Raw genomic sequence first — 6752 nt, 5'->3', positions numbered from 1 at the left:
CACAGATGCAAAACATTGGTGAATGGTCCGTATTTTTACGTATCAGAAAAACACGGATGTTTGAATGGGGCCCAGAGCTACATTTATACTGAAAGATCATTGTGAATGCTCATCTCACTAATATGTTGCCGTATAAACAGGCAGCCGATCACTCATTGAACGAGCAAAATGTTTGTTCATTGGGCGAAATGATCTATTAAGCAGCACAAAAGATTATAGTTCTCGGCAGCACATCATCCTGTGTAAACAAGACTTGTAGTTGACTATATAGTGAGTTTAAAATTAATGTTTGGGACTATCCCATAATGGAAAGGGTTCGTTGAAGGAGAGTGACTCCTTCCGGCTGGGAAGGCAGATAGGGTCTGGAGAGGTGAGTGAGCAGTGCCACTTACAATGGTGACCCTAAGTACGCGGAGACCGAGCAAGAGGAATAGCGAGATCCTGAAGATCAGAGACCAAGAGAGGCAGAGTGGCTTTCTGGAGATGGGTCATAGGAGATTAAGCTTAGCCAGAAGACCTTTGGCTTCTAACACTGAGAAGTAATGGGCATAAACAGGACTGACTATGGGGGACTAGGGAACAGTCCCGAGTGGACATTCCAGGGTGCCAGAAGTGGAAGAAATATGATGTGTTAACAATTAAAGGAGACTTGTTAATGAGGACTAGGGTTGAGCGAAACGGGTCGTTCATTTTCATAAGTCGCCGACTTTTGGCAAAGTCGGCGTCTCGTGAAACCCGACCCGATCCCTGTGCGGGGTCGGCCATGTGGTACGCGATCATGGCGCGAAAGTCGCGTTTTGTATGACGCGATTAGCGCCATTTTTTCAGCCAATGAATGAGCGTGGGCAGAGTGATGACATAGGTGTTAGGGGAGTGAACACCTATCGTCATATTATCGCTTGTGCGCAGTAGGGATTTGGAATGTGCAATACGAAATTTTCTGTGCTGGGACGGAGGAGGAGGAGGAGGAGGAGGAGGAGGAGGAGGAGGAATAAAAAAAAAAAAAAAATTCCTTCATTGAGTTTCGTGTTTCGGCCGAAACCCGACTTTTAACGGTGGTCGGCCGATTTCACTCGACTCGACTTTTAAGACAGTCGGGTTTCACAAAACCCGACTCGACCCTAAAAAACTAAAGGTCGCTCAACCCTAATGAGGACTGTAGCATTAAAGCTACATTGTGGTGAAGAAGGGAGAAACAACGGATATAAATAGCCCTGGAGTGGACTACTGAGGTAAATGCTTCATGTTGCACAGCAAACATCCATAAAACTTTGTGCTCTCACTTCATTGTATATAACCCTGTCAGATTGCCATTAAGTAAAAAGATTATTTTGGAAAGGTGGTCTCCTTCATTGAACTATGAAACATCTGGTCCTGGCAAACCAGCAAAATTGGTTACATGCTGCCTGCATGGGCGTAATCTGCTCTCAGCAACAATCCACACACCCAGCCAGGACCTCCACCTTCATATAACTTGCCAGGGTGCCTCAGAAGAGTGCCTCACCCGCGGCTACCGCCCCGCGCCATGTAAGACCTGTCAGCGGTTGTATCATATCCTGCTGCTGCTCTGTCCATGTAAACGGACCTTAAGTCAGTCTTCTTTTTTAAGTATGCATAAAGCAGCCTCAGTTTTCTTCTAATGCATTACACCAGAGGAGTTTGAACTACCATTCCTGCCTATGCTTATCTCTTGTTGAGTGATTATAGCAATCTACAAAACAAGGCATTTAAATGTATGCACAATGGAAAGAAAGAAACCACAGGATCTGAAAAGGTAAAGTTTTATTTATATAAGCGTGTTAACAAATGTTTGGAGTCACTAGCTTGGCTGTTCTGTAAACTATCCTGACTCATACAAGCTATCATAAACTTTGGGATACTGCGGTCTTTTATGTAGTGTTTGGGTTTAGATTTATAATTTAGAACATTTTCTTTTTTATTGCACAGTTGAAGTCATAAGTTTACATGCACTTTGTTAGGTTGAAGTCATTAAAACGCATATTTATCCCCTCCACAGATTCCATGTCATCAAGCTATAGTTTACGCAAGCGGTTTCAGGTATCTACTTTGTACACAACAATAGCATCGCATCTTTCTTCCAACAAACTTTTCATCATTTAATTTATTATTCATTATATCAAAATCCTAGTGTTTCAGAACTTTGCATGGACCAAAATGATTGTTCTTCTAAATAGCCTGTGAATTAACAGAAAAGATGTAATGGTTTTAAAGGGAACCTGTCAAGCCCCCCATGCCCTCCAACCCAGCAGCATTCACCTATGTAGGACTAAATTCCCTGCCTAACCAGCCCGGTATAATGTTATTGAGCTAAATCAATGTTTTAGAAAAGCATTTATAAGGTCCGCTTTTCCTATGCTAATGAGGACTTTGAGTAGTCAATGGGGTATTAGTTTCCCCAGACTAGTCGGCCCTCTTTCCATGTTATGATGCCCCTGTGGGTGTGACAATATAATTTGCTGGAGATGGCGTCATTGCCAGCTCCTGCAATCTCACAGAACACCTGGTTTCAGATAGTATGCAAGTTTAAAAACAGTGGCACTATGTACCCATCATTCCTTACAAGAAAGAGGTACATTCTGTCTGATAGTGATCAATATAATTTGGGGTAAATATAAAAATCCAAGAACAAAAAAACTTGAAAATGCTGAAAGAAATAGATACAATATCATCTGTATCAACACTAAAACCTCCTTGTATCAGAATGAACTGAGAGACTGCTTAGCAAGGAAGACGTCACTGCTCTAAAAAGCACCATAAAAAGTCAGGTTAGATTGCAACTGCACATTGGGACAAAAGTTTTTGCGGGCCAAGTTCTATTTTTGAATAACACCATTCATTTTACCATAAATTATACTGAAAAACAGAAAAAAATTCCAACACATTTACATCATTTTTTTTTCAAGCTTCACGACATTTATTGTGCTGTAAATAGTGATGTGGCATCAGTTTTCTTTGGCTCAGTACAATACAAGTTTGAGGTAAGAATGATGTTTTTCTTGCATTTGGGGGGGGAGGTGCAACAACTGAAAAATGGCTCTTCTGGCATTTTGTGTTTATTTTGCATTATAGCATTTACAATAAGAGTCCACTGCAGTGAAAAGGATGGGAAGTGCGGAGTCTCCACTGACATTTTGTGAAAGCCACATGGCCCACCTCAGCCATGCACCGCCGAACACCCCCTCCTCCTGGTCCGGGGCCCACAGCATCGCCCCACTCCTGCCTCCTGATGCTGTTAGCTTCCTGTTGCAGCAACCCTGCCTCCTGGGACTCCGCTCCATCACAGTGTTCTCCCATTAAGCTACCGTAAAAGCAGGCTATAAGATGCACCACCATTTTATTGAAAAAAAAATTCCTCCCCAAAATTTGGGGTGAGTCTTAGGCTAGGTTCACATTGCGTTAGTGTAGTCCGTTCAACGCATGCATTAAACGGACTGCGCAAGCAAGTGCCTTTTAAAGATCGCGTTATGTGATCGCACTAGCCAGATGCTCCATCTGTACTAGCAGTGACGGACCCGAAAATGCTGCAGACCGCGTCCGAGGGTCCATCACGGAATGACAGCACATTGCGTACGCATGCCGATTATGACATGCGTTAGCGATGCGGTACATAATGGCAGTTAATGGGTGCGCTAACGCATCCATTACATAGCTTTAGTGCCGCTGTGTAACGGATGCCGTCAGCACATTGCCATTAACGCAATGTGAACCCAGCCTTATAATTTGCAAAATGCGGTAATTACCTGAATATCCAAAATGTTACAACATCTCAGGCTCGTTTAATATCCTGTTCTGGAGCTGCCCATGAATACAAGGGTTCAGAGAAGTTGTTAAATTCTTAAATGATTAAATGATCACACCAATCCTGCTTTGTTCTAAAAAATGAAAAAAAAAATGTTTCTTCTTGATCCAAAAGTCTGAGATTTCAGATATATTGATGTTTTCTGACTGAAAAACTATACTGCACGAAAAACAGTTATTTTCCAAAATTGTCTCGCTAGCCATATCATTTCACATGCAAGATTTTTCACACATACCAATAAAGGAGATTGTTTTAAGAAAGTGTTATTCTAGCTATTCTTCTACATATAGAATAAATTAGCCCTGCTGTATTTTTTCTGACTTAACAGCCCTTACTCATTGCATAAGCTGGATGTGAGCAAGCACACACTAAGTACACAAAACACACCTCCGATTAATTACTTGAATAGTTAGCCATAAATAAGAATTGTGTGTGTGCTTGGTATATTAAAGAGCATAACATTCCTTTATTAATTTCTATGTTAAAAATACATAGGTAAAAACCATACAAAGACATAGAAAATAAAAAAAAATGGGTAAACCTTGCAGGAAAAAAATGAAGCAAATCTACTATTACTATAAACATATTTCTGTAAGTCCAGGCTAAAGTGTCAAAACGTTTGCCATATAAACTATGCTGCCTTAAAGTAACAATTGCATGAGGTACAGTATATAATAACACTACTTCCTGCAAAAAGCATTAACTATAAAGTAAAAATAAAGTTCAAGGTTCACATGCCAAGGACGATGCACTTTTCACCAGCGGCTTTGTCAGGGCTAATAACTCAAATCATATTGTAAATCGAGCAACAGAAGTTATTGAAGTTATTGAAATTACAGAAGTTATTGAAATTTCAAAGATTGGAATTAAAAGCAAAAATTAACAATAGTCCAAAACTATGATATAATGATTTAAGACCTATGATTTAGACCTATTGAAAAAGAGTTATTTAACGTTAAGAATCCAAAAGATCTCTCTGTTCTACAAATACCTGCTCCAGTCTCCATCTCTGACAGGTTTGTTCGCATTTACAATGACAAAGAAGCAGAGTCTAAACCCATTGTCTGCATTAAACTAATGAAGGAATTGGGATGCATCTGTATGGGAGTAGACCAAATTTGCTACCTGTGACCAATGACCACACAATTTTTTTTTACATTTGTGTTACAATTAGCTTCTGAGGGTAGGATAAATTTCAGCCATACACTCAGCTGCACTGTGTAGTCTTACTCTTAGGAGGTACGTAAGAACCTGTCTGAGAAAAAGGTTTCCAAAATACTAACAGTTTTTTTGGTGTAGTATGTTCCTTAGCCCCAGGGGACTTTGGATCAGAATAGAAACAGTTGTCATTGATGGATTGAAAATTTCGCTCTGCACAACAATAACCGTCATGGCGCTGGATAATGTGGACAGAGCAGAACGCTGACTTCAACTGATGGTGTCACTGTCAGAGGCTTCATCATCTTGCTTTAATTAAGATGAGTGATGGGACACTTACTCCATTATGCCCTCCACTGGCTTCTCTAAATTTGCATGCTTTGCCACCAACATGAGGCATTTTACATGTAGTCCTTTGTGGACAATAAACTAATTTCACATCACAATATATTGAGTAATTTTCTGCATCCTGCTATTGATAGTACCTTCTAGGAATGACATCTGATGGACAAATTTATAGCAACCTTATATATGGATAAAGTGTTACAGCCTAAACATTGGACATTGCTTTAGAGCGAGAATCAAAAGGGTATTACATTGACATCAGAACCTGAAAACTATAAGCTGAATATTGACACTAATATAGGTAGTTTTCATTTTCAGGACAGTCTGAAATGTATTAAACTTATTAAGAAGAATGTGTCTTTTAATTATTTTATTACAATTTTAGACTGAAGTATGAAATGATCATCTTAATAAACTGGCCCCTTCTGCACATTTTTGTTGAGTGCTGAAACATATTTCTACTTCTATTTTGTCTGTCTAAGAGCTCCACACACATTTTAGGCTAAGTTTACATTTGTCTATTATGAGGCTCTGTCACAAGTCCCATACTTTTTACCCAAAGAAATTTGGGCAGCATGCTGTAACTTTTTTTTTCTATTAAAATAACACTGACAAATGGAAACCAAATGGACAAAATTATAAACATTATATTTTGATGGATCCATCTGTTCCAAGTTATCCATTGAATGGATCCATTTTTTTTACAGGAAATCAAAATGTCAGTGAGAACCCTGCCTTATTTGTGGTGGTATTTTTGGCTTGTAAAAAATGCTATGTTTTTCCTACATTTGTTTGTGTTTATTTTTACTCAGACATATTTTGCATTTGTTTTTAAGTCTTATATATTGTTACTTCCAATAGGTGGCACTAGCATTCAAGTCCTCTTCGAAGAGATAATTTGCATATTTAATTTCCCAGAGGAGCCTGCAAGGTGTTTAAGTCTCCTCATACTAACGTGCCAGACCTGGTATTTCACTCTCCACAAGGAGAAACCTTAACCATTAGATCCCAGTATTAGCCTCTCACCCAGCCAAATCAGATCACATACTGACGAGGGGCAATACCCCGAAACACCGTGTCTACAAACTGAGATTCTGATTTGGCTTTTACCCTAAGTCATTTTTCAAGGCTTGTTAAAGGGTCGATAATGACTTGTGGGATTGCTACTTCTAATAGAAGACACTAGAGTTCAAGCCCTCTTCATCTCTGAAGAAACAATTTGCATGTTTAATTTCCCGAAAGGAGCATGCAAGGTGTCTAAGCAGGGGCGGATTATCAGAGGGTCAATATGGGCGGTAGCCCAGGGCCCAGTGGCTTGGGGGGGCCCTGGGCCACCGCAGATTGACCCTCTGATAATCTTGCCGGAGTGTGCCCGGCCCGCCGGCATTTATGTGCCCCGCCCCCCGGACCCGGTGGGCAGAGAGAGGGG

At 40.3% G+C, this 6752-nt stretch overlaps 1 long non-coding RNA gene across 1 annotated transcript; it reads left to right on the top strand.

Moving 5' to 3' along the window:
- The first annotated feature begins 1404 nt into the window (after positions 1-1404).
- LOC143769090 (uncharacterized) lies at positions 1405-4140 on the top strand. Its single transcript, XR_013214212.1, has 4 exons — positions 1405-1774; positions 2018-2058; positions 2925-2999; positions 3091-4140. It is a non-coding gene; the product is annotated as an uncharacterized LOC143769090 (long non-coding RNA).
- The last annotated feature ends 2612 nt before the right edge of the window (positions 4141-6752 follow it).

Source organism: Ranitomeya variabilis, chromosome 4 (genome assembly GCF_051348905.1).
Source record: "Ranitomeya variabilis isolate aRanVar5 chromosome 4, aRanVar5.hap1, whole genome shotgun sequence".
NCBI lineage: Eukaryota > Metazoa > Chordata > Amphibia > Anura > Dendrobatidae > Ranitomeya > Ranitomeya variabilis.
Note: the sequence above shows the minus strand (reverse complement) of the source record. Positions and strands in the feature narration are given on the sequence as shown.